This window comes from Melozone crissalis, unplaced genomic scaffold (genome assembly GCF_028551555.1).
Source record: "Melozone crissalis strain CALT ecotype California unplaced genomic scaffold, PUWL_Pcris_2 ptg000002l_1, whole genome shotgun sequence".
NCBI classification, from domain to species: domain Eukaryota; kingdom Metazoa; phylum Chordata; class Aves; order Passeriformes; family Passerellidae; genus Melozone; species Melozone crissalis.
In genome coordinates this window covers 25,157,344-25,184,687 of record NW_026535780.1, presented here as the reverse complement: position 1 = coordinate 25,184,687, position 27,344 = coordinate 25,157,344, and the positions used below count along the sequence as shown (strand labels likewise).

Genomic DNA, 27,344 nt, shown 5'->3' with positions numbered 1-27,344 from the left:
AATCTAATGCAGTTTCAAAACCTGACAAAATGAAGTGAAAATATGTAGATCAGAAAGAAAAAGTAAATGCTGCTTGAAATGAAGCATCTCAGTAACAGAGGGGTAAGGGCTTAGATTTTCTCAAAAATATGATTATTTCATGTGGCATATAAATTGTATGTTCCATATGCCATTTAAGGAGTATAGGGAATTCTCTGAGAAATATCAGAGTATCAGCATCCGTGCTGCTTTCAGAATTACTTTGCTTGGACAGTGGAAAAGTGTCTATCCAGGTGTTTTGAAGACACTTTGAGCCTTAAGTTGTATTTTTGCATCTCTGTATAAGTAGTCTGTAATTTTGACCAATTTTCTATCATGTTTGCTAGCTGTGTACTCAACATGGTTGCCTCACTGAAGGATCACAGATTCCAGTTCTTAAATTAGCTGTCACATGGACTGCACTGTGGAGTTCATGAACTGAGCTTTCTGAGTATGGAAACTCACTTTAGGTTCTTATTTGTATCTTAAGCCCACCAATAAAATTATCTATTTGTCTATTCACCAGACCTTTTCCTTTATAGATCCAGGATTCCACAGTTATGAAAACATTCATTTATTTATTTTACTTCCAAGTGAAGAAATCTGATTAGCATAAATTCTGATTAATAAGTTAGACATCTTTAAATGTGTCAGTCCTACATACAAGCTTTTTGTAATTGTTGATTTGGAGCTTCCAAGTGTTGTGGTTTAGCTCTGTCTCTGTACTAAGCCCCACACTTTCACTTGCTCAATTTCCCTTCTCTCCTTGGTGGAGAATAAGAGGAGCAAAAATGAAAAAAAAAATCATGAGTTGACATAAGGACAATTTAACAGGTGAAGTAAAACAGTGGAATTCATTCACCATGCCCCATGGGCAGGCAGGTGCTCAGCCATCCTCAGGAAAGCAGGGCTCCTCCCTAAGGGTGCTTTGGGAAAACAGATGGCATTAGTGAGGATGTCGCTCCATCCTTCTTCCTTCTTCCCCAGCTTTTTATGCTGAGCACGACACCATGGTGTGGGATATCCCTTTGGGCATTTGGGATCAACTGTCCCTAATGTGCTCCCTCTCAGCCCCCTCACTGGTAGGGAGGGATGAGGAGCAGGAAAGGCCCAGCAATTATGAAACATCCCTGAATTAACAAGACTGCTTTCAACACAAATTCAAAACATAACCAAATACCAGCTACTATGGAGAAAATTAACTCTACCCCAGACAAAACCTGCACATGCAGTTTCACTACTTTTTTCTCTTATTGTAGCTAAAATAATTTAAATTATCTCAATACTATATTTCCCATAAAATATACTAGATACATGATGGGAATATATTTATAAAACAACTGTGGCTTGGTTTGCATAAAGTTAAAACATTTCTGCCCAGGCTGTTTTATCTGTATTTATTCTTTGAGTATGTTTCTCATGCCAGAGAAATAGTGATGATAAGACTGCTGCCAAATACAATCATACTAAGAAAAACTGAAACACCATTAGCTTAATTTAATCCTGTAAAGACTTTGATTTTATTAATTTTGGACTGGATGTAATTTCTTCTGGAGAGTCACAGTACTATTTCCTTCCTTGTACTGGAAAATTATGTTCCTAGATGAGTCAACTATAGGTTTGAAGCTTTGCTGCAGAGTTAACTCACATGATCCTAAGCTGGGTTAAAATAAATGATTTTCTCACACACATGCCTCAAAAAAAAAAAGGACAGAAAGTAGTTGAGAGAAAAAAAAAAGAACATGCATGTAAACTGCTCATTTATGCTGCTAAACTGAACCTGGTCTTTGAATTTGTAAGCAGGAAGCAAATTTATAACACTTCTTTGCTTGTTTAGTCTCTGAATTCAGTTCCTGTCACAGAGAAGGACAAGGTGGTCACTAAGAGGCTGTCACCCACAGTCAGAAAAGGCCAATCAGTTCTGACTGTGGTTAAATCTTCCCTCTAGCAAACAAGGGTCACCAGCTAATCCACATACCTAACTGAAAGGGTTCTAGGAGGGTTTGAATTTGCATCTCAATTTCTCAATCTCTGTACCAGGGTCACACAACCAAACTTTCTGAATTATGCAGTGGTTCCCCACATTCATGTTGTCATTACCTATCAACAACCTGTGCTCAGAGGTCAGATCAAAACAAAGTAAGACTCTTTTTTCAAATTTTGATAGCTATAACAACAAACTAACTTGAAAGTTAGGAACAAGAAAATATTGATATGTAAAGGGAATAAAAATATTCCCCCTTTGGTCAAAATTGCTTTGTCATCATGAATGGCATTCTTTGCCATTCTTTGCCATTTGTGTAACATCATATAAATGTTGATGAGTGAATAATCTTTTAAATTCTTAAGTGTGGTGAAGTGTTTCCATTAATTTGCATTAAAAATGTGTATATGTTGTGCAAGCTTTTTTTTTTTGTCTTCTATGTAATTAGTTCTTTTCAAAATTTATGGTAAAAATTAGCTCTACATATCATGATTTTCATGTAGAGAAGTACAGTTTAAGAGTCAAGATATAATATTTTCTTCTATATCATTCTTGTACCTGTTAATAGATTTTTCTCTTATAGTATCACCTTTTATAGCTTGAAATATCTGATACATTTTAATTAAAATTTTTATTTTGAATCTCATTCAACTCTGAGTAACAAATTATCCTAGTGACAAAATTAATGAGCAGAATCTTGGAAATTTGCCTATGCAATATTCTTTTCTTTCTTATAATCAATTTTGCATCCTCTGCCTGCAAAGGATCTGCAATGATGTGATCTTTTCACTCCAATGACATCTAAAGCTAAGTACAATCAGGGGCATCTTAGGCTTCTTGGAAAATGTATTCAGGAATCAAAGGAATTAACATGAAAATGTATCAAATTAAAATATCATCCATCTGAAATAATGAGTGATAGGTGTTCAGAGAATGGAAAAAATTTGCTCATCTTAAAGTAAAATTGCTGTCACCATGTGGTTTTCTGACTGAATTATTCAACTTCTTTTATTACACATACTTTGGCTGATATAGTAATATTCCATTCTCACAATGTTCCACATTAGTAAGCCTCCCATTGTTTCACATAGTGACATTTCTAAGATGAGCAAACTGCTCACTGAGAAAAGATGCCTTTCCTTTTATCAGACCATTAGGAATAAAATCTTGATCATTTGGATCAAAGTTGTTGCTGTCCGGAAAAGTTTATGTAGCATTGCAACCAAAGAAATTATATTGCATAATTAAAATCAATAAAACAGGGACTAGTTCAGACAGATTATGTTCAGAAATCTTAGAGGTGGATTGAAAAAATTTTAAAAAATTTCAAAAAAAAAAAATTCTTCTCTTTTTTGGTGTTTCTTAATCCATCTAAATTGCCAGGTTGTTGGGTTGGTGAGAGAAACTCTGATATCCAGTTAGAATGGATAAGAGGGTGAGAATTTGGCTTATAATACAATTTGCTTTATCTTAGATCGCCAGACATGGCAGCAAAATTCTGATTTCACAGTAGGTCACTGGAAGACACTGACATTTCCATAAGTCATTGCAAGGGTGGATGGCAAACCTTTAAAGCCGGAAAGGAGGCATAACCCAAACTTTCTAAGACTTGTGCTAGTTCCACTGGGAAGCTCTGCCATCTTGTGTTCAATTAGAAGATAAATCTGGTTTCCCCAGAGGACAGAAACTGTAGGGCTTTGTGAGTTCTTACCTTTTCTAAAATAAGTGCAGGCATAAACTCATCAGCCTCTAACTACAGTGTAAGGGTAAATTTTTAGACTGACTTTTCTTTATGAGTGTGGGTGGTACATTTATTGTTCCACATGAGTTTGTGCTGGCTTATCAAACTGCAGATTCCCTAAACTGGGCAAGATTAATGCCTTTGTGATAGGTAACACAGCTAGCCACCTGAGCTTGTCCTCACATTTACAGGATTATGGCACCACTTAGAGAGTTCGTTCCTGTCAATTCCCTCTAACAAGTCAGGAGACAAAGTGCTTCTTTAGTTGCTGAGATGTTAGCTGTAAATTGAATCAGACGATCACTTGTTTGTGCTAAAAAAAATTGAATCATGTCAGTCATTAATGGATTAACTGATAATGCTATTAAGGTACAGACAAATATTGTGAGTGACTTCTGGAGCCTGCAGAAAGAAAGCTTTAAAGTCTTGCTTCTGAAGAATCCCTCAGAAGTCTTTCTAGAGAAGGAAATTACGGCAAAGCATAGGATGTTATGTGGCAAAAAACAAGGGACAATGCTGACTTGTGAGAGATACAAGGCAGAAAGGTTGCTTTCCCAGAGGTGTATGACATGTGTCTGTGAATCATGAGTTTGGTGGCATTGACAGTTTACCTCCATTTAGCTTATTTCTTTTAGGAAAAATTTTGCTTTATATGAGAAGCTTGAGAGATGGAAAGTTGCCTGAAGAACAGCAGGATCACTGGGAGATGTGTATTTTTAGTGTAAATCCTAATTGCTGTATCGTTGCTATAGGTAGCCCTATGTTTGTTTATTTGTGTGTCACAACTTGGCTTTTTAATATGCTTGGGATAATTATTGTTTTTGTGGCAGTTCTTGGAAATCTTATAAATTTCTAGGTTGTCCTAGTACTTTTTGTTGGTTACAGAATTCAGGAAACAGATGTTGCTCAAGTAAGCACAACCAAAGCAACAGCTTGACTGAGAGATCATAGCTACTGAGTTTTTGGAGGGAACCAACTAAGTTTTCAGACCTTCACTACTTGGATTGTGTCTTAGCTGTACTCTTAGCAAATCAAACTTGCTAACTTGAAAATCACTGATAGTCTTCAATGACTATTGTGTATAAATACATATACTCCTTAGTACCTTGCAAGAGGAGTTCCAGGGATTGTATTCATGAAAGGAATATCTAACTTCTGTAGATATTCATTAGTTTCTCCTTGCAAAGAGATGATGCTCTTCACTCTCTTCATGTGGATGCTTCACTGTGCCCAGAATATTGGACACGGCACATGTGGAAGTGCAGGGTGCTGTGCTGTGTGCACAAAAGTCCTGCCCTCTTTAAACTATAGTCATGCAGAGTGGAGTGATGGTGGTTTTAGTCTAATGCTGACCAACAAATAAAATAATTCTGCGGCTGATTTTACTCTCAGAAACACATGGGTAGCAATGAGCACCTCTGTTATTTAAAGCTCAAGACAAACTACATAGCAAAAGCAAGCTAGATAGTTAATTTTCTGAGGATAGGCATTCACTTCTGTTGAACTATGTTGAATGGAAACCTGAAACTCAGTCTGTTGTTTAGGTTTTACATTTATCAGAGAAACAAACACTATTCATGTTTTTCTGCTGATGTAAACTAAAACAAAAATACCACAGGAAAACAATCATGAATGGAAAAAAATGAGATGCATAAAAATGTGACTGTAAAGGAACTTAACTTTGGCAATAAATGAAGGTGAAAATGCTTGGTGCTTGAATGTCTGTCTATGTCTCCAATGACTAAGTGGAATACCAGCCTTTTACAGCATTTTTACAAACTGGTACATTAGTTGGTAGAACCTGGCCTTTCAGTGTCAAGGAAGTGCATAATAATTTTTTTCTGGTCTCATTTTGAAGCCTGAATTGAAAGACTGTGACTCATCCGTTTAACAAGCAAGAGATGGCTAATGTGATATTTGTAACACCACTCTCATGCATTTTTGGCTGTAAAACTAAAGTGCTTTGACCTCTCTAACCCTCTGAGCCATTTTGGCTTGAAGTGTAGATTAGTGTTTTCTCCAGTGTTTTCTGCCCTTATTATCTGCTCACACTGCTGCTTCCTAGAATGTCTGCATTGCAGGTACTGCAGTTCAAATTTAAGTTTTCCTGGATATAATGGTGATACTTGTCACTGTTCTCTTTGAGAGGATAAGTATGGAGTCACTGGGAGTTACTGGAGTTTTGCAGCTCTTTTTTTATAAATGACATTCTACTTTATGTTTTCAAGATGTTATATAATTTTGAAATCAGTCAATATTTTTTCAATGTTTCAGTCTTGTCCAACAAGTTACACAAAATTCTCATCTTCCGAATCCAGCAGACCGTCACCATGAAACTGAAAATTCCTTTCTTTTGAAAATATTTCATCGCTGGATTGCTGTCCTACCTGATGTAAATTATTCTCCTTATTTCTGAAATCCACTTGTGTTCTTGTGTTTCCATGCCAAGAATTGAGATCTAGTAGTAATTTCAAATTAAAGGAAACAAGTAATTAGTTCCTGGCACTCATACTCACTCCATACATATATGCAGGCCAACATTTTGTAGAAGTGAAACAACAGAATAAGATAGGAAAAAGGCTGTTATCTGCATAATGACTGGAAGAGTTTAAAGTATCATTTGCATATCACTGAAAAATGGAAAAATAGAGGATGGTCCAATATTGAACCACTGAAACTGCAGAAATATTATTAGATTATGAATCTAACACCAAAAACTTCATACCAGAACACAAAGTACTCTCTTGTTTTCTTTACAGTGGCTGGAGAGGGCAGCAATATTTGCTGATTTTCAAGCAGGTGTGAGAGCAAGTATGCTGCTTTAGAGAAGTATAAAAAAGGGATGATATAGGTTAATCATTGCAATAAATGTGCATGGAAATATACTGACATATGATCAGAATTTAAAGGCCCATTTCAGATGTTTTCTCTATCCAGAAGCTCCCATTGTGATATTTCTGGTCAGGCTAATTAAAGTTCATTAGATAAGGTACTAGACTCTTCTGAAAACTTGGTTACTGTTTTCAAAAAAGCATGGAGGCAGGCTTCTGAAAATATGAATCACATAATGAGTTGCTTCTGCTCCTTTAATCTGAGTGTAATCCAAAACCAATAAAAGTCATTGATCTCAGTAATCTCTGGGTCAAAAATGTTCACTTTTAATTTCTATCTGGCTTGACATTATTCTGAAACATATGACCATATTAAAAAAGCAGAAATAAAGACAAAAAAAGGGTGAGTACATTGGCCATTGGAAAGGTTATTAGAGGGATATGGATTCCAGAGAAGTAGCCAAGAGCAATTTTGCTCCTTTGCGGAAAATAAGTTTTTTTGGCTCTAGAGCATGGGTTCAGCGAGACAACTGTGTTTCATGAAAACACATAGGACAAAAAACATATGATTATGAGAAACAGGCTCTACTCATACCCTTGTGATTGTTTTTTCTATTGTATTTCATTCTTCATGTACAGCTCTCATGCAAAGCCAATGAAAATGTCACTTGTTTTTCTCGACTAATGCTAAATCCATAATAATGCACAGGAGAAATTACTGGATATATTTTAATGACATCACAAACTGAGTTGACCTAGTGCTACAAACATACAATACTCAGCTCTAAGAAACAATTCAGAGCATTTCCAGCCACAGACATCATCCTAAACATCTACTACCTGGCACTCCGGGATGTTTTGTGGTTTATAGGCTTTTAAGGTTGGAAAAGAGGCCTTCATCCTGACATTCTTCATCCTGGCATTCTGCACAGATTCTAAAATTGGTGGAGCAAAAGGAATGATTTCTACAGAAAGTACCTCAAAGAAATGTAGTTGGAATGATAAAATTTCTCAGGCATTTTTAAGGTTTTAGATTTTCTGTTTTATAGTACTAGGAAGTAGAGATTTGGCTAAAATTTTACATTTGGATTAATGCCATCATAAAATGTAACTTATTAACCTTTCCTCTTCTTTTATTTAAACTTCTGTATGTAGAGGATTTGAGTTTTGTCATGATGAAAAGAAAGGTTCTCCTAAGCTGAAATAACTTTTATCTATAAAGTAAACATGCAAACATTTCTTTCTAAGAAGTTTCTCAACTTGTTCATCAAGTAAAAAGCTCCAGACTAAGTACATAATTCACCAAAGATACATTTCAGTTTTAAATTATTATATTTTTGGCTATTTCCCAGGGAAGTAACCAAACCTACCTAATTTTAAAATGCAAATGTATTTTGGAGACTTTTTATCTTATTGTTTGCTAACGGGAAACCAAATTACATAAAACATACAATTGCTTCAGTGTACTGTTGACTGAAATAGATGAGAAGCCATTCTAGGCAGACTAAATTTAATCAGAAGTGTGTTACCAATCTACTGCTGTATCTATTACTCTAAGTGTTTCTAGAGGAGAGAATGTGATTTCTCATAGACGTCAGAGATTGCTGTTTAATTATTCATCCTGAAATTTAATTTGAAAGCTTGTAATCACTTAACTGTTTAAGATGGAATTTGTCACTGAAACAAGCAAAGAGGAATTAGAGCATTATTTAACACTGACTCATTTCAGTTTCAGCATGTTTAATAACTGGCTCATTTCATGCAAAATCTGTGCAGGCCCCTGGAACAAGCCACATATGATTTTGATTTTTATGGTTTGCATAGAGTAAGTGAATTTCTCCATTTATGAATGGAAATATTTTGTACCTGAGGAGCACCGTTGCTATTTTTCCATTTTATTATTTATATATCAGGATGTCTCCTGTTAGTGAGAAGAGGATAGATCATCCTTCTCTGCCACTAGTTCCAGCCTACCAGGGTAGCTTTGCAATACCCTTGCTCAGTGTGGCCTTGCTAATGCAAACCAAAAGGTTTGTGACTCAAAACACAGGTTTCACAGTAAATGAAGTAATTTTTTTTTTTTTAATGCTCCCAGATACACTTCAAAAATCAATATTTAGTACATTGCAGAAAGTTGTCTCTGTTTGGCCAGGTCTTCTCCTGCAGCACAGTCAGAGAAGCTAAAGAGGAGCTTTAGCAGGAGGAGTCAGAGGAGCTAAAGCAGTATGAGCTGTCCCTGCCCTTAAAATACGTCAGTATATAGGGTCAGCATAAACTAGTGGCAAATAGCTGTCCTTTAAATCATCTGTTGTGCCTCCTAAGGTGGCTTACTGTAGGCTGAAGCTCTTTTTACAGAGATTTGCTAGGAAGCGCAAGAGGTCATGATGGGACAGATACTCTGATAAATGCCCCTATGAAATGCATTGAAACTTTGCTTCCAACAAGACTTGCATTAGCAGATGGCTTCTCCATCCTGCATCTGAGGCTGGCTGCAGCAAGTGCAGCTGCTCTGGTCATTGCCATTAGTGTTGTTGCTGACTGAGTTGGTGCAGTGCATCCCATGGCAGGGCAGCATGAGCCCAAAGCAGGCTTTGCTTTCCCCATTGTGTGCAGAGCATTAGTCCTGCAGAGGGCACAGACCCCAGGGCAAGCACCCCACAATGGGGCTTTCCACACATGCCCAGCCTGTGAGCAACTAAGGTAGCTGAACCACCTTGGACCTATGTCATGGTGTTGGGCACCTTCAGGGATCCTACCCTTCTCTGTAGCTCCCTGGCAAGTGCTTGTGAGGCGGTCATTCCCTTCCCCCCACATATCCGTCAAGTCCACATGGCTGCACAGCCCTGCAAGCCCCTCAGAGTTTTGGTACTAGAGGTTTATGCACAGGATTGTGAGAGGCAAAATCTGAAAGCCAGGGAGCTCCCCAAAAGATGAGTGTCAAAGACATGAATCGTGTATTCTTCCTCTGTCTTTGCTTCAGCGCCTCTTTGTGAGGGTTTCTTAAGCATACACCTGTAAGGATGCAATGAATAGTCATCAGTTGTTCACAGATCAGAATTCCCCAGGATGCTGGAGCAGCACAACATTGCTGCAGCCTCTGCATGCATCATAATTAAGCCAATTTCACAAATTAAAGGTAACTCAAACTTATCCAAAACTTTGTTCAAAGTTAGCAGAAATTATCGCTGTAGAAAACTGGAAATACACCATAAATTACAAAGCATGTCATCAAAGGAATCCATATGAAGCTCTCCTCCAAAACTGAAATATCAGGAAGTTTATATATGCCTTGACTTTTGAGTAATCACATTTCCATCTAGGGTGATCTTAAATGAGGAAATTAATTAAAAGCTAACATTTAGATCTTACCTCTTCCTTTGTATACTTCCTGCCAGACATGAATTTCCTGCCAATTCAAAGTTATAATTCAACTAAAATTGAATATAAAAGCCAGCCTTGTTGGGCCTGCTTAGTCTTCAGAAGAGAAGACTGAGAGGATTTATCATTAATGCGCATAAATATCTCCAAGATGTGTTCCAAGAGAACAGTGTCAGACTTATCTTTGTGCTCAGGGACAGGACACACAGCAATGGCTGTAAAGTAAAACACAAGAAGTTTCACATCTGCATGAAGGAGAAATTTGCATTGAGGGTGGCAGAGCACTGGAAGGGGCTGCCCAGGGTGTTGGTGGAGTCTCCCTTTCTGAAGACATTCCAAACCCACCTGGACACATTCCTGCATCACCTGCTCAAGGTGACCCACCTTGGCAGGGAGGTTGGACTGGATGACTGGGGGTCCCTTCCAACCCTGACTATTCTATGATTTTGTGCTATATATTATAATCCCTTTTGTGAACTCATTTGCGATATGTGAAAATATTTAATTTTGGGATAAAGGATCCCTTATCTTCCAGGGTTTTTTCCTCTTGTGGCTAATTTCTTCATCTTCCCTTTCCTAAATAAAAATTGCAATAAGACATCTTTAATTAAATACTTGAAGAACATCATCCAGATCAGAAAGCTACTCTTTAATGCAGATATTATGACAATATGATTGAACTCTTCATTTTTTCTTTACAAAACTGGAAGGCCAGAGCTTGAATTAGGTATGTACAACTGTGCAGTATTTCCTACACTGACTGTGTAAAGTAAAACAAAATGAGAAAACATAAAATATTAAATCTTTTTATGCATCAATTTTTATGCATCTGTTTTGTGAAAGAAAGGATGTATCTTTCCATTTAGATGGAGAACATATTTGTTGAAGTAATCACATCATGTAACATAAATACTGTTTTCAGTTTCAGGATAAATAAACAGGAATAACTATTTTCATAGAATATGCTGAAGCTAAATTTTGCATAAACACTAAGACATTTTGCTTTGACACAAATATTTTAGAAAGGAATAAAATGCATCTTAAACTACTCACAATTTTTGTTCACCTTCTTTTAGTGGTTGATATTTGTTACTTTATTTCTAAGTTTCCTTGGCAAGCCATTAGGGTTTAACAGAAAACTCATCAGGAATAAGCACCAAGCAGAAAGAGAAAAACAACATTGTATTCCAGTTGTCCAATTGATTTGTAAATACCATTCTGTACCTCCTCTTGTTATTTTTATAGACAAGGTCATGAATATTCTGTATTTTCAGTGTCAATGTAAAGTTCACTGAGTCATAGATCAATTAGACCAAACGGATTCCTGTAGGGAGAAAACAGTGTATCCCAATTTAGAAGCTTATTTGAGGGAATTTGAGACAACAACCTGCCATCTCCTACTTTGAAATACAGTAGTTGGTATAGAAGGCAAAACAAATTAAAGATAAGCTGCAAAACTCTGACTGGTTCAGGAGATTGTTCAATTGCATTTGTGTAATTACTTTCTTCTGGATGCACACACATATTTCTTACAGAATTATTCTATTTGATTCAGTCTCAATTTATATCACATTGGTTAATCAATTATTTTCAGACTTATTTCATTATAGAAATAGGTGGAAAGTCCTTACTGGAGACAGAAATCCTTGCTCTGTTTTGGAAACAATTTGCTTTTATATTTTTGCAGTATCTATAATAGCTGAAAGAGTATCACATATAGGTAGTTACTAAACTAACATGAAAATCAGAAGCTTTTGCACTGTTTTGGCAACAGTCTGCTTTTATATTTTTGGTGGTTAGTGTGGGATTTCTGGGCTGTTCAGATGGTCTGGGGAAAAGCCCAAAGATGGCCTTGGGCCCCCGGGTTCGAAAGGACGAGAGGAAGCTTCAGATTTGTTCTTGGTCTTGGTGTTTATTAATTGCTTATCTAAAAGATTTTCTCTTGGCCTGACAGAGTTCTGCTCAGCAGTCAGCCATGGGCACACACTGAAAGCCCCTGGGGCGGTCACCTATCTTTATACCCGGAGTTACGTATACCATATTTATCATTTTTCTCCAATACCCTCTACCCTTATTAACCAGTGTTCCCCTAGTAAGGTCCAATCCCGGAGTGCCAACATCACCACAGAAGATGGAGGTCTAGAGGAAGAAGAAGAAGGAGAAGGGCACGCCCCAATTCCTCCATCTTACTTCTCTAGACCCCCCTGTACAGAAATCTTAAGCCCTGTATCTCACACTCCAATTAACTTGTCCCTTCACCATTCACCCCAGTGAAATCCTCCCGTCCTCATACTGATGTCATCTCCCATGTGGGATCAAAGTCCAGCCACCAGACATCTCTGGCAGCATTCCAGGACTCCCGAGCCCCCCAGGGGGGGTCTTGTTCACCCTGCACCCCAGTTCTGAGAGACTGAGATCCCACATCTCCCCCTTCTGTTTGCACCAAAAAGATCTTTTTCGCCATCCGATTCATTGCATGTTTTAAACATGCAAATATGCATGGGACAACAAGTATGAGGACTAGGAGAACTATTAAAACATAAAACCCTATTTTTAAGATTCCTCTCCAAATGGGAGAGATGTCAAAGAATTCTGCCAATTGATCGATCCATGATCCTGTGATCTCACCAAGCTTATTTATGCTGTCCTTTATATTTTTGATATTTTCATGAATTGACTTTGAATGATCTGAGAGATTCATGCAGCACATCCCTTCGAACTCTTCACACCCATGTCCATGAGCGAGCAATAGATAATCGATTGCTGCTCTATTTTGAAGAGTCGCCTGTCTCACACTACCGACGTCTTTTAACATATCATCCAATGTGACAGACACAGACCGCGCATGTTTGCTCAACCAACAACCCATGCGGTCGATCTGAGTCAAGGCCACCCCCGATGCTGTCTGAGGTGAGAAGATTGCTGTAGCAATACTCGTTTTCTTGTCCCAAGAAAACATTTCATCATTGCAATCTGCTGCATATTGCTGTATTGATCTTTTTTCTCTGTGCCTTCCCTCTCTTAACATGTTCAAATCAGGCGATAGCATTGAAATTTCCCCAATGCTGCATGGACCTCCCGTGGCATTAGCAGGAATGCCGTGCCAAATTCTGTCCCCGCAAATTAAGAACAGACCCCGCGGCAATTGCACCGGAACTTGGATCGATCCTTTGGTAGTTCTCTTTGTATATTTACACCAAGCTGAGGCATTCTTATAAAATTCATGAGTGGGAGTTAAATCAATAGTTTTCACCTTTGTGACTTTCGGAGCTTCAAACTGCATGCAGAGTTTCATTGTCATGGACCCAAAAATCTCCAATTCCTGAGGTTCTGTAGAAGCCACAGGAAGCAGGTGTGTCCAAGCACACCACTCTTTTATAGGATTTTTAATGACCTGCGAAATGTTAATTGCAGAGTGCCCTGGAACTGGCCATTGGTCCACTGGCAATCCAACCATGCATGCTGAAAACGGTTTACCTGGTCTTGAATGTGTCAGGCAGATGCTGTCTAAATTCGCTGCCCGAGCTAAAGCCTCCCATACATTTTGCCTTGGTTGACTAACAGGTAAATCTCCCCCACTGCTTACTGCAATGAATGAAAAAACAATGCACATAAGCATCATGAAACCCATTACTTTGCTTTTGTGTGAAAACCCCCCAAGGTCCTTGGTCTCTTTTTTACTTCTCTTCTGGGTCGTTTTTCGCAGTCTGAGTCTCGACTTCTGTCTGAGTACTCGTCTCTTTGTTTCTTGGATCAGCGTTCTCGTGCTCTCGTGTTCGGAATGGCTTCACATGCCGCACCGACACCCACTTCAGACCTCGATCTGTGGAGATACAAGCGAAACCCTTTCCCCAAGAGATTAGTCTGAAAGGACCCTCTATTTGACCTGTTTCTGGGTTTCTGACCAAAACCAAAGGATCTCCCTTTAGCTTTGCCTGTGTGTTGTTTAGAAAATGTCTCACGATCGGTGGATCAGATGGATAATCCCTTTGTTGTGTTAACATTGTTTTCTTCGAGGTGCTTTTCTTTTTATATATTGTTGGAAAAAATTGCTGCATTGTGGCAGTCTCGCCACGAGATGGCGCTGTGGCTCCGCCGAGCCGACCCGGCATGTCGTGCACTTCTGCCCTCCTGCCACCAGGTGGCGTTGTCACCGGCCTCCCTGGCTCGGATGACGGTGCAATCTCGACTACCCTACTTCCTCTTCCGGCTCGGCGTCTCCCATGGAGGGAAGGAACTGAAACTCCGAGGCTCGAGACCAAAGGCACCAGATCTGGAGACGGTGTGGAGCCGCGGGACGTAGAATCCCTAACACGGCCCCTCCTCACCCGCGACGTCACAGGGGACCGGGCTCGGGCCCGCCCGCGTCTTACTCTCTGCGCGTGCGTGCTCTCTGAGCTACTTCCGGTGTCCCCCAAGGTAACGTCATCATCGTCTCCCCCCTGTTTCACCTCCGAGGTTCCCGCCCCTCGGTCTGTCCCGGAATCCGACCCCTCCTCCTCTGACGTTGTGTTCGCCTCCCCCGCCGGCACCCCGGCTCTACCCGCGATTCGAGCTGACCGTCGCACCGGCTCTGACGTCACACCCGCGCGCCTCCTGCGTCCCGCCGCGGCGGCCCTCCGGGGCTGCGCGTTTTCCCTCAGCCCGCCTTGCGCGCTCGCCGCCCCCGCGCTGGTATGTGAGTCTATCCCCCGGTTTTTGCGAGTTTCGCCCTCCGCGGGCGTGTCCTCATCCTCACCGGCGCTGCTCGCGCCCGCCGCCGCCGCCGCGTCGCCGCTTTCGCCGCGAGCAGGCCCCCCCCCCGATCCCTTATCTTCCTGCTCCCCCCCTTCTGCTCCTGACTCCTCCACACTCTCTGGAGTTTCAGGACGCCCTTGGGGTTTGTTGCATTTTTTGATCGGGGGTTTTAATATTTTTTCCTGCTCTCTTTTTTCGAGAGCCCTTTCCCCCTGGCCTTTCAAAGCCAGAGCAATTTTTTTCCCGGAGCTCTGCCGCTCCGCCCCCTCCTCTGAGGGTGCCGCAGCTTCTCGCTGCTTTTCCAGTTTTTTAGACTGGACTGCAATACCTTGTAACATGATTCTTGCCGGCGAGAGTAGCTTTAACGCTGTCTCATCTTTTTTTGTTGCTAAAATATATAAATGCCTATTAATCTCTTGCCAAATCCCGACTTCGAACAAAAGATATGTTTCTGCAAGTGGGTAATTGAGCCTTGCCCATAATAACAGCTGTTTTAATTCTTTCTTTGGGATCCCTTCTGTATATAATTCTGCTACACTTTGTAAGGTGGATAAGATTTCCCGTTGTTCTTGGGAGAGTGTTGCCCCCATAGTATTATTTTGGCCTTCTTACCGAATCTGTCGCCAGCGTGGTCTGGAGGCCCTTGTTCTCCGTCCAGCAGATTACGAGGGATGGATCAGAGGCGCCTTTCTGGTCCCAGTCCAGGCCGCTCTGCTACGAGCTGTCTTCAGCAGAAGCTGAGAGATGGGATTTCTCAGTGACTGCTGATTTTTGCAGCTTCTCCCGGCCGGTTTTTTCTTTTTCTTCTTTCTTTCTTCAGGCTTCCCTCCTCTGGAGTTATCAGTGCTGTTCTCTTGGCTCTTCAGCTCTTCAGGGCTTTCCCCCCCCCGAAAGGTTTGGTGGGAGATAGCCCGCACAGCGGACGCCAGTTGTGGGATTTCTGGGCTGTTCAGATGGTCTGGGGAAAAGCCCAAAGATGGCCTTGGGCCCCCGGGTTCGAAAGGACGAGAGGAAGCTTCAGATTTGTTCTTGGTCTTGGTGTTTATTAATTGCTTATCTAAAAGATTTTCTCTTGGCCTGACAGAGTTCTGCTCAGCAGTCAGCCATGGGCACACACTGAAAGCCCCTGGGGCGGTCACCTATCTTTATACCCGGAGTTACGTATACCATATTTATCATTTTTCTCCAATACCCTCTACCCTTATTAACCAGTGTTCCCCTAGTAAGGTCCAATCCCGGAGTGCCAACATCACCACAGAAGATGGAGGTCTAGAGGAAGAAGAAGAAGGAGAAGGGCACGCCCCAATTCCTCCATCTTACTTCTCTAGACCCCCCTGTACAGAAATCTTAAGCCCTGTATCTCACACTCCAATTAACTTGTCCCTTCACCATTCACCCCAGTGAAATCCTCCCGTCCTCATACTGATGTCATCTCCCATGTGGGATCAAAGTCCAGCCACCAGACATCTCTGGCAGCATTCCAGGACTCCCGAGCCCCCCAGGGGGGGTCTTGCTCACCCTGCACCCCAGTTCTGAGAGACTGAGATCCCACAGTTAGAACCATAGAATAACAGATTCATAGAAGGTCTTTGGCTGGAAGGGACCCTAAAGGTCATCTATTTCCAACCCCTGGTCAGAGATGCTAACCACTAGACCATGTTGCTTAGAGCTCTATCCAGCCTGGCCTTGGACACTTTCTGGGATGAGGCATACACAATTTCTCTGTTCCACCAATATGTTCCAGTTCCTCACCACCCTCACAATAAAAAATTTCTTCCTAATATCTAATATAAACCAACTTTCTTTCAGTTTGAAGCTACTCGCCTTTGTCCTCTTACTACAGGCCCTTGTAAAAGGTCTCTCTTCATCTTTATTGTGAGTTCCCCTCAGATCTGGAAAGCCTCAATAAGTTCACCCCAAAACCTTCTTTTCCAGGCTGAAAAATTCCAGTTCTCTCACCCCTTCCTCATAGAAGAGGCGCTTAACCCCTCTAATCAACTTTGTGTCCCTCCTCTGGACTCACTCCCAACACGTGCTTCCCAATGTGCTTCCTGTGTTGGGGACCCCAGACCTGGCTGAAGCACTGCAGGTGGGGTCTCCAGGTGGGAGAATGGAGTAGAGAACCAGAATCCCCTCCCTCAACCTGATCCCAAAGATGCTTTTGATGCAGCCCAGGACATATTTGGCTTTCTGGGTTGCAAGCTCACGTTACTGGGTCATGTCCAACCTCTCATCCACCAGCACCTCCAAATCCCACCCAGCTGGGCTACTTTCAATCTGTTCATCCCCCAGCCTGGATTGACACCAGTGGTTGTCCCTAACCCATGTGCAGCACCAGTAGATATTATTAAACCTTGTGAGATTCCCATGGGCTGCTTCTCAAGCATGTCCAAATCCCTCTGGATGGATCCCATCCCTCAGGTGTGTCACCCACAGGTGTGTCAGTTTGTTGTCTTCTGCAAATTTGCTGAGGGTGCACTCCATCCTTTTGTCTTAATTAATAAAGATATGAAATAGCACTGTCCCAATATTGACCTCTGAGGGACACCAGTTGCCACTGATATCCATTGGGACTCCAAGCTGTTGACCACTGCCCTCTGGATGTGGCTGTCCAACCAGTTTCTTATACATCTAACAGTACCTAACACCCATCAAGCCCTTCTTCCTCCTATTTAAAGGGCAGGATGTTGGGGGGGGCCTATGACCAAGGCTTTACAGAAGTACAGATAAATGACATCTGCAGCCCTTTTCTTGTCCACCAATGCACTCACTCCATCACAGAAGGCCCTTGGTGAAGCCGTGCTGGCTGTCTCCCTGAATCACCTCCCTGTTCCCTGTGTGCCTTAGCAGAGCTGCTAGGAGGATCTTTTCCATGATCTTCCCAGGCACAGAGGTGAGACTGACAAGTCAGTAGTTCCCAGGATCCTCTTTGTTACTCTTTAAGATGGGTTTGATGTTCCCCTTTTCCAGTCACCTGGGATAATTGGTGATTAAAATGTCACTGTTTACATCTAAACAAGTTAGAAACAGTTTCCCAGGAGTGGACATCATACTAGGAGCAAGAAATTGAATGACTACATTGTCCTATCAGCTTTTAAACAGTTCTGGTTTGCCTTGAGTTGGTTTCTTAGGATCTTATACACAGAATTAAAAGTTGCCATTAAATTTTGTGTTAATTTACTGGCTTGGTAGTTGTTTGGACAGCAAAGGAACTAGTACTGAAGAAAGTAAAATAAAGTGTAAAACCCCTGCATTTATTTAATCTTAAAAACAATGCTAATTAAACAGTGCTATTTATCTTTCACAGTATAGAAACAAAAGAATATGCAAAGGCAACACATTTATTAGACTGCATGTAAATAGTTCACATATCAACATATTCATATTCAGCCTGTGAAAATCACTGCCATAGAACAAATGGAAATGGGTTTTGTTAAAATTTTAAAAGGAATAAATCTACATCATAACTTGATAATTATAAGACATCAATTCTCAGCTACATTCAGCTATCAAATTGACTCTAACATTATGCCCATTGTCCAAACTCACTTACAAAGAGAATATCCTTAAATCCATGAAAAAATTACTTTCTAGTGCAAAGTCTCTATACACATCATTCTAGGGGTTTATCTCTGAAACAGCTGACAACGACTGCTGTCAAATTAAATAAATGTTTAGCTCATTTGATGTAGCAAATTCTTCACTGGGAAAGTAGCTATCTGTCAGAATAGTTATACTTCTTCATTTATTCTTTCATATTACACATAATGAGAGTAAATTACAGAGATAAATATAAACTTTTTAATGATGCAGCCTAGCATACAAGCCATATAGATTGTAGTACACTCAGCCATCTAAAGCAGATGATGTCTATGCAGTTCTTTGAGCACAGGCAGACAGTGGAACTTGAATTCCTGCTTGGTTAGTGTTGAACTGCTTGGGCACAAATCTGTGCCCAGGTCAAGAGCCTGGAGAGGCAGGAGCCCCTTTGCTGCCCAGCCTGAGCTTAGCCTCAGATGCCCTTTATGCTCTGTGATAATATCATGCAAGTAACTTCAGGCAAACAACTACGCCCAGAGCTGCTTCTCACAAAACTTACTAACTTTTGCAGGAAGGAAAGGCTCTGTGACAGAAATATAGCAAAGGAAATGTATGGAGTATGCACAGACAACACTGATCGATAAACAGATGCTGGGATCACCCATGATGAATGTACAGCAATCAGCGGAACCAGTGCAGCCTGCAAGTGCTTATAATAAAATCTTCATTATTCTAAATGCCAGTAATAAAAAATTCTAGAAAAATTATATAGAATGAATGGTCATAAGAGAATAAAAGAATAAAAAAATATTTAACTTTCAATTTATCTTTGTTGCTTTTTTTTTCCTAATTTCCAGTGCAGAATATTTTCATGCTGTATGTTGTATTCTCACTACATGGAATCCTAGAATGTGTTGGAAGGAGCTCTTAAAGTAATTTAATCCAAACCCCTTGCAATGAGCAGGGACATCTTCAACTAGATGCAGGTTGGTCAGAGACCCAGCTCATCCAACCTGGAATATTCTCATATTCTACCACATCTCTGGGCAACCTGTGCCAGTGCTTTACCACCTTCATTTTGAAAAACTCCACACTTCTTCCTTACAGATAATATAAATCAATGCTTCTTCAGTTTAAACCATTGTTCCTTGTCCTGTCACAGCAGGTCCTGCTAAGAAGTCTATATACCCATCTTTCTTAGGCTCCCTTTAAGACTGAAAGGCCAAAATAAGGTTCCTCCAGACCCTTCCCTTGTCCAAGATGAACAACTCAAGTTCTCTCAGCCTTTCCTCACAGGTGAGGTGTTCCAGCCCTCTGATAATCTTCATGGCTCTCCTTTGGAACCACTCAAAAAGTAGGTTCCAGTCTGTGCTGGGGCTCCCAGACCTGGTTGCAGCAGTCTGAATGGGCTCTCACCAGAGCACAGCAGAGCAGAAGGGCAGAATCCCCTCCCTCACTTGCTGCCCACACTGCTCTGGATGCAGCCCAGGACAAGTTTGGCTTCCTGGGCTGTGAGTGACCATTGCTGGGTCATGTCCAGCCTCTCACTCACCACCACCCTCAAATCCTTCTCAGCAGGGCTGCTCTCAATTTGTTTATCCATCAGTCTGTAACAATACCAGAGGTTTCCCCAACCCAGGTGAAGTGCACTGCACTTGGCTTTGTTGGACCTGAGGAGGTTACCATGGGCCCAATTCCAGAACTTTTCCAGGTCCCTCTGGATGGCATCCTGACCACAAGGCAGACTCCTGTGCCAGTATCAGTTGATATATCAGCTTATGGTGTCCAATGGGTTACCACCATCTTTCACTACCTTTGAAGGACATCTCAGAAAGCCAACATGCAGTAAATCACCCTGTATCAAACTCCAATTCCAGCTATTACTAGACATGAGTCATGTATTAGCACACATTAACCAGGTTTTGTTGGCAGAAGAAATTCCAAGAAAGGAGAATTGAAGATGAAAAGGAATGAGAAAATAAATAATTTTTGTCTTTCCTATTTTTTCAGCTATACTTCTCTTTGAATGAAGGCTGTCAGGTACTGCAAGCCTTCAGGTTTTCATTCTCTATGATGTCCTGAGGTATTTCTGCCCACATTGCTACAGCTGCTGAATTGAAGATGGCTGCATCTCCCATCATGCAAGTTCAATGCTTAGTCTGGTGAAAAATTCAACCCATTTGATAGTTTTGTTGAATCTTCATATCTGAAGTGTTGAATCTTTATGATTCATATTTCATTTTGTAAAGACTCATTTTCTAATCTCTTTTGTGGAAAGCTGAATATTTCAGGTCGTATTTCAGGAAACTGAGGCAACATTTCCTTCCTGTGCTTGGAAGAAAAGAAAGTTGAATTGCACAGTTCTTCTCCTATTTTTTTTAAATTTTTTTCCAGAAATGGGCAATGCTGCTGTTAAAGACAGTGACAGTTGCTAGAAGCAATTCTAATAACTTCACCCAGGGAGCTTTTTTCCAAGTATGATTTACAGTATGACCTACAAAATGTAGCTTGTTATTGGAAAGGCAAGGACATAGATTTTTCAAGGGCATTAATAGCACAGTCTATGTTAAACTTGCTGCTTCCCATTTGCTTTCATGTTTATAAGCAAATAAGTGTTTTCATTGCTTCCAGTAGTTTAGTCTTTAATATAATTAGATGTAGTCGTTAAGCTGTTTGATATTATATAATGCAGCTGTTTTTCCTTTAAGCAATATCTTTATGCAGGAAAGACAAATTCAGATTTTATTCAAACAAGCAGAATTCCCACAAGACAGTCCAAGTTATACTCAAATTACAGATATGCTAGAGGCAAATTGATACTGTCCTTCATTAAAATCTTTTTTGTGGTTTTGGATCCTTGGCTAAGCATTACTTGTAATGTAAAATACATATCCTGAGGTGTTAGATACATATGTCTGGATTGTCTCCATGTGAATTAGAGTCCACAGAGTTGAAAAAAATTCTCCTGTTTCAGTGTTTTCCTACCCACTGGTGTGAAGATTTCTATTTGCTTTTTTGGACAGCATTGTTATTATGGCAGTAGGAAGAAATAATGGTACATAAAGAGCTCCATAGGAGTATGATAATAAGGAATAACACTTCTGAAAACTAAACAGATAGAACAGTGCATTTTTTTCAGTATATTTTTAGCAGTTGCCCTCACAATTTAGCTGAACTAACTTCAGCATTTTTTATTTAAAGAAATTGTTCAAGTGGTGTAAGAGCTAATACCTGGATTAAGCAATTCTGGCTTTCAGTTGTGGTTTTGTTTGCTTTCCTTCAGATATTTTCTGTAGAAGTATCTAAAGAAGAAAGTGGAAAAGCCTTTCAGACTTCAGTTTACTGCTCTTCCATTATGAGACATACAGCTATCCCAAAGTTCTTTTGCTGTTGATGTCACTTTCACACCTGCCTTCATTCTTTTTTGTGTGGTGGTTTTATTGTTGCACTGCTACCAGCCAGCTGCAGCCAGAGGTTTCATTGAGCAGGGTTTTCCCTGGCTTGGAGATCATTGCCACTGCTCTGGTTCTGATTGCTGTGATTTCTGCCCTCTTTCAGGTGTTGGGAGGTGGATTTCATAGGCTCTGACAGAGCTACTTGAACCATCCATCTCATCTGTTTGATGCCTAATTGCATGAGTGGTTTTATGGTTTTAGATTGTTTTATTCTAAGATTTTTAGTTTCAAGGCAGCAATACTTACAAATAGGATTTATAAGACAGAACTACTAAGTCTCCAAGTACAAGGTTGGACATTGCCCATTGAGAGGTACCAAATCAATTTATCTTTAAAACTTCATGATTTGAGGCTTGTGAAGGCTGAGTGCTTGACAGATGTTTCAGTTATTCCTCCCTCAGCAAGACAACAAGAGTAAGGGTTTTGGTTTCACTGCTCTTTCAGTAGCTCTCAAAATTGGGAGAAATGATTACTGTGACTCCAGCTGCACTCACTGCTCTGCTTCTCTGGAGCTCTGCTCTTACTGAAATGTGAACTGCAAAAGAAAGACTATGAAAATTACTTAAGAAAAGGAAGTTTCTGCAACAAATTTATGTCTGTTGTCTTGAGACAATGTCCATTCTCCAATAGGTGAAGTAATGTAATAAAGAAGCAGAGTAGATATGCAAGTTCATTTTCTTGCAATTCCAAAGTAAGGAAGTATTCAGGTCAGTGTAACAGCAGCGAGAATTCACACTTTTCCTGCCATCAGAGTCAAATGTCATAAAATATTGACACATCGTCATGGCAGGAAATCTTGTTAATGTGTTCCTACCACGGGGTTGGGTTTTTTGCTGCCACTTCCAAGAGTTTAAATATAATCCATAGGAAGTCTTACAGATGATAAATTTGTAAGGAACTCTAGCTGCTTATACCTAGAGCTACACAAGATATGAAAGAGTACTGGCATGATTTTTTTTCTACAACATGAAAGCCATGATCTGTGAAAGTCACAAAGATGCCTGGGGGTCTGCTTATGAAATATGGAAGAAGATACATTTAATTAATAAAATCAAAACCTTCCCACACTTTAAAATATTCCTTACTTTCTTCAAAAACATTCTTTTGAGAAAAAAAAATTGGAAACAGTTATTTTTACTAGTAGCTATAGCTTGGTTTTTACTAGTACTTTTAGTTGGGTTTTTACTTAAAATCCTGGGTTCATGCAGAGAAAAGTTCTTGCTGTTTACATTGTGAATGCTGCAAAACCAGAGTACCTGTTACAGAGTTTTCACATTTCCTTTGAAGTTTTTTTTTTTTTACCAATATTGATTTTTTATATTTCTTTCAGTCCAGTCTTCTGCAGCAAGCATAAATTATTCTATAGCCCTTAAATACATTATCTATGCTTTGAACCAAAGTTAGTATTTTCTCTTACTTTTTTTAAAAATCTTGTGAGAAAAGTTCTAAAAAACTTTAGTGATTCCATTTGGTAGTTCGCCTCTGAACTTCTACTTCATATAGTTCAGCTAATGAGGGAATTGAGTGAGAAAGTTCAAACTAAGGAAATAAATGTGCACAGCTGTCCTTAAGAAGAACATCTTATTGAGGTAGAAAAAGAGACAGAAACTTCTTTTCTACTTCCTCAAGATCCACTTGAACACTCCTGCTGTTTTATTCATTCCTCTTCAGGGTGCAATTTTGGCCTTGAACCCATGAGAAAGGAACATGTTTTGAGCACATCAGTGCTGCACCTCAGAGTGTACCTTTAGTATAGATGTAGAACAAATTTGTGCACCAAAGGAACCCCTGAAGTTCACCAAGTAACTCATAAGGGCCTGCTATGTGTGACTCACAGCAGCCATGACCTGGGAAGGGAAAGGTTCCTTTGGGTAGTTATGCCCCTCTTTTTGCCTGCTTTTCTCCTTGCATACACACCCTTGACCCACATACAGCAAATTTCTCCCTCTAGTAACTTGAGTCATTTCATAGATTGCATTTGTCTGTTGCAATTTTGATTTACCAGTTCACCCATAGAAGTTTGTGTTTCATATCAAGAGGTTCCAGTGTTGAAATTTATAAATAAATTGCTTAGAATACCATTATTCAGGAAGAAGCAATATGAAGTTAGAATTAAAAACTTTGCAATTTACCAAGGGTAGGAACCATAGATTTAATGTCAATCTACATTTACTACTTCACTTAGGTCTGCCCATTAATTCAGTTCTACTGATTTAATAATACATACTTTTAGAAAGGAAAAATGCCATTGACTTAAAGAGCCTTTGACTCATTCCCTGTGTGAAAAGGATTCTGAAAATGTGCTGTTATCTCAGCTGAGATGTGTTACATTCCACGAGCTAATGTGGTGTCAATTCACAGGGGAGAGTGGGCCTTCAGTCAGACCACCTTTCTTGGAAAGTTCTTGTTCCTTAAACCTGCATATAAGACTTGCACTGCACTAAGGTCAAACCATCTGGTTTTTAATATTTTACCACCCCTAAAGCAATTTTCGGGTAATAAAAGTTTGCTTTGATTGTCCTTGTGGAATTACTTCTGAACTGCATACCTTACCACTGTTCTCTGATTTCTATTCCCATCTTGGTTCAGAAATATTTCTTGCAATGATCCCTGACTTTTCAGGGACTCAATTCAGAAGAATTTCTTAGATCCTGCAACAGATACAGAGTAGCTAATTCAAGTACCAAAAAGCAAACCAAGGAAGTGAGAATTAACCTGAGTAATACTGCAGTGGTTACCCAAAGCAGCATAGGCAATGCTTGCCCTGCATCTCTCATTGCAGCCTAAATTCTGGGTCAGTCCATGAGACCTGGAAAATGGAAGAAGTTCCTTTCAAGACCTATAGGAAGACCTCAGAGAAAGGACCAGGATTTTGCAGGCAATGGTGCAGTAGACACAATCACTGTTACACTGTAATACTAAACTCTGACAAATAATAGCAAGACTATTACATTTCTTGTGACATACTAGTGCCAACAGGACCAGACTAGGTCACAGCTGTGTTACAAACCATATCATTTTCACACAAACAGCAAGAAATTATTCCTGTTCTTGAGTGCTTGCAATTAGAATGGGTGCAAGGAGAAGGGCTGGGGAAAGGCAGTACTGTCAGCCATGCTGTTTCAGATGAAGAATCCATTACAGACACAATAACTAACACTAGAGTTCAGCTCCAGTCTCCTGTGTTGCAGGTTGATGTGTTAAACACAATATTGTCCTTCTGTATTCCTGTGCTTTTAAAAGTTAAACAGCAATATCAACCACCTTATATCTATTGTTTAACATTTCTGAAGAGTATTAAACTTCAATATCTTAAGCAAATTTCATCTAAATCGTTGCATTAATACAATGCCAGGGCACTGCAGATTTTTTACCAAAAAATAGCTGTGTGTCTCATTTAATGGAAACAGCAATATTCTCAACAGGAACTATATTTCCCAAGCTTGTGTAGTATTTAATATTATAGGTATTTCTGAGAATTTGCTATTGCTTATCATAATGTCCTAGAAAAAGAGCAAGATGATTAAGCAATTTTTTTTATTTCCTCATTTGCTATCTCATGAATAAGTGACAGAAAATTGGACACAAAAAATAAAGCCTAGGAAAAATCACTCCATATATTTCTTGAAATTGTGGATGGACAGTGTTATATACATCTCAGCATGTTTAAAGGATACTGCCATTCACAGTTAAATACTAAGAAGTGCAGAAATGACAGAAAAATCACAGCTAAAACTAGGTACAGCCTACTCATTTCTGCCTTGTGATATGGGCATGCCCACCACCACAAAAAAACCCCACAAACGTTTCTAGGGCCTTAGTCCAAGTAATTACCAAAAGAAAATTTTTTGTCTCTCCAGTAACTTGTACAACACATGAAAAAGGAACACTGCAGACTGCACAAGCAGTATTTTCTTTAGAGGCCATGATAATGGCAGCCAAAGTTAAGCTGTGAAGATGAAGATTTTCTCAATTTGAGAACTTGAACCCACACTTCCACCCTTCAACCCCATCATATTATAGTGAGTTCTAAAAACTGATGAGCTGAAAGCAAGAGATTGTAGCCTTCATCTGGGAGGGAAATAATCTCACTTTCCCTGGGTAGCTCAGTCCGTAAACTTGTAGCTCTTTGTCATAGTTTGAGCCTGGCACAATGCCAGTGCCCCCATGAGAATACCCTCTCCCTGGTGTCTGCTGTGAGATGTGACCTGGAATAAGCAAAGCAGGCTCCTACTTAGAAATAAAGAAAACTTTATTAACTAAACTACAAGGAAAGAAAAAAAAAACACACAAGGAAAATAAAAACCTTACAAAAGCATTTTCCTCGTCCCCCCACCAAATTCCAATACAATACATCTCTCAAATCACCAACTCTTGGTCTGGCACCACCCTTTAGAATACTCAATCTTCAGTTCATCAAGAGGAGAAGGAGTGCTTCTTTGTGCCATGGGCTTCTTGTCACACGTGGCACTGCCCGGAGATCATTTGCCATCGTGACATCTTTCTTCCATGCTCAGTGCTCTCACCACTGCGCATGGACCAGAGCTGCTTCTAGGGTTCCTTTTAGATCCTTTTAAGGATGCCTTGTCTTCTTCCAAAAAGCCACAGTCTCTCCTTCGGGACATCTGTGCCCCCCATGTTTTTTTGCACCCCCTGGGGCCGAGGGGTACCCACACTGAACCCTCTTGGTTCTGAGGCATGGCCCCCCTGGAAGCTGTCTCTGTATCACAAGGAAATAATCCATGGCTATACAAAAAGAAAAAAAAGAGTCCAGCAAAAAACTCCATTTTCTCCATTCTTCCAATATCTCTCTCTCTGCCCAAACCTTCATCACTCTTCTAGGAAGGTTTAACGTTCTGTAAAGTTTTCATTGTCCACAAAGGGGTTAAAATCTCCCACAAGCGGCTGGACGCATCGCTGCCTCTTCTGCCCCCTCCCCCCCCCCCCCCCCCCCCCCTTTCCTGTTTCTCAGCCGTGCTGCCTGCTGCCGCACATGTTTATCAAGTTTCAAGGTAACTCCCAGGCATGGCTCTGTCTCCCAGAAGGGGGGTGGGGGGGATACCTCTCAGTATTTCTTCGATGCTTCCACCCGTGGGCCCCTCAGGGTCAGGCCCACCTCTCCCAGGCCGCGTGGCTTTCCTCCCGCCACCCCACCCAGACAGCAGCTGGGCCAGGGGAGGAATTGAACTCTCTCCCGACGGAAATCCAAAGAGAACCTTCCAGGGGGGAGCCCTGCTTTTAACCCTGTGTTCTCAGAGGTGGATCCAAATGTCCCAAGGGCCACATCAGGTGCCAATATTGAAATCTGAGCACCCATTGGTTTGACTACAGCATCCCAGAAATCCCATTTCCGGTCAAACCACCACACTCTTGTTTAGGGTTACTTTGTTTGATCTTATGAATCTGCTTGTTGAGAGGTGTCCAAGTGCTTTTTCTCACTATCCCCAGGTTGGTGAACAGTGTGGGTTCATGCAGCGTGTACACTAAAGCCTTCCACTTGGCACTGTCAACACCCCAACATCTCTCATTTCCCATGGAGAAATTCTCTGTTCTTGGGTGCTACACTAAGGATAGGTCTCATTGGTTACTGTTGAATGGATCATCTCCATTCCTCACTACAGCTATTCACACTGCACCTTGCAAGTGCTCCACCTACAGTG

General features: G+C 40.5%; 1 long non-coding RNA gene across 7 annotated transcripts in view; it reads right to left on the bottom strand.

The window, feature by feature from the left end:
- The window catches only part of LOC128937003 (uncharacterized), a 61,672-nt gene that overhangs the window by 29,942 nt on the left and 4,386 nt on the right, over positions 1 to 27,344 (bottom strand). For 2 of the 7 annotated variants that reach the window (XR_008483037.1, XR_008483038.1), the window contains exon 2: positions 24,233 to 24,335. The exons of the other annotated variants lie outside the window; for them this stretch is intronic. This is a non-coding gene — a long non-coding RNA (uncharacterized LOC128937003). The remainder of the gene's footprint in view (positions 1 to 24,232; positions 24,336 to 27,344) is intronic. 7 annotated transcript variants of the gene reach the window in all.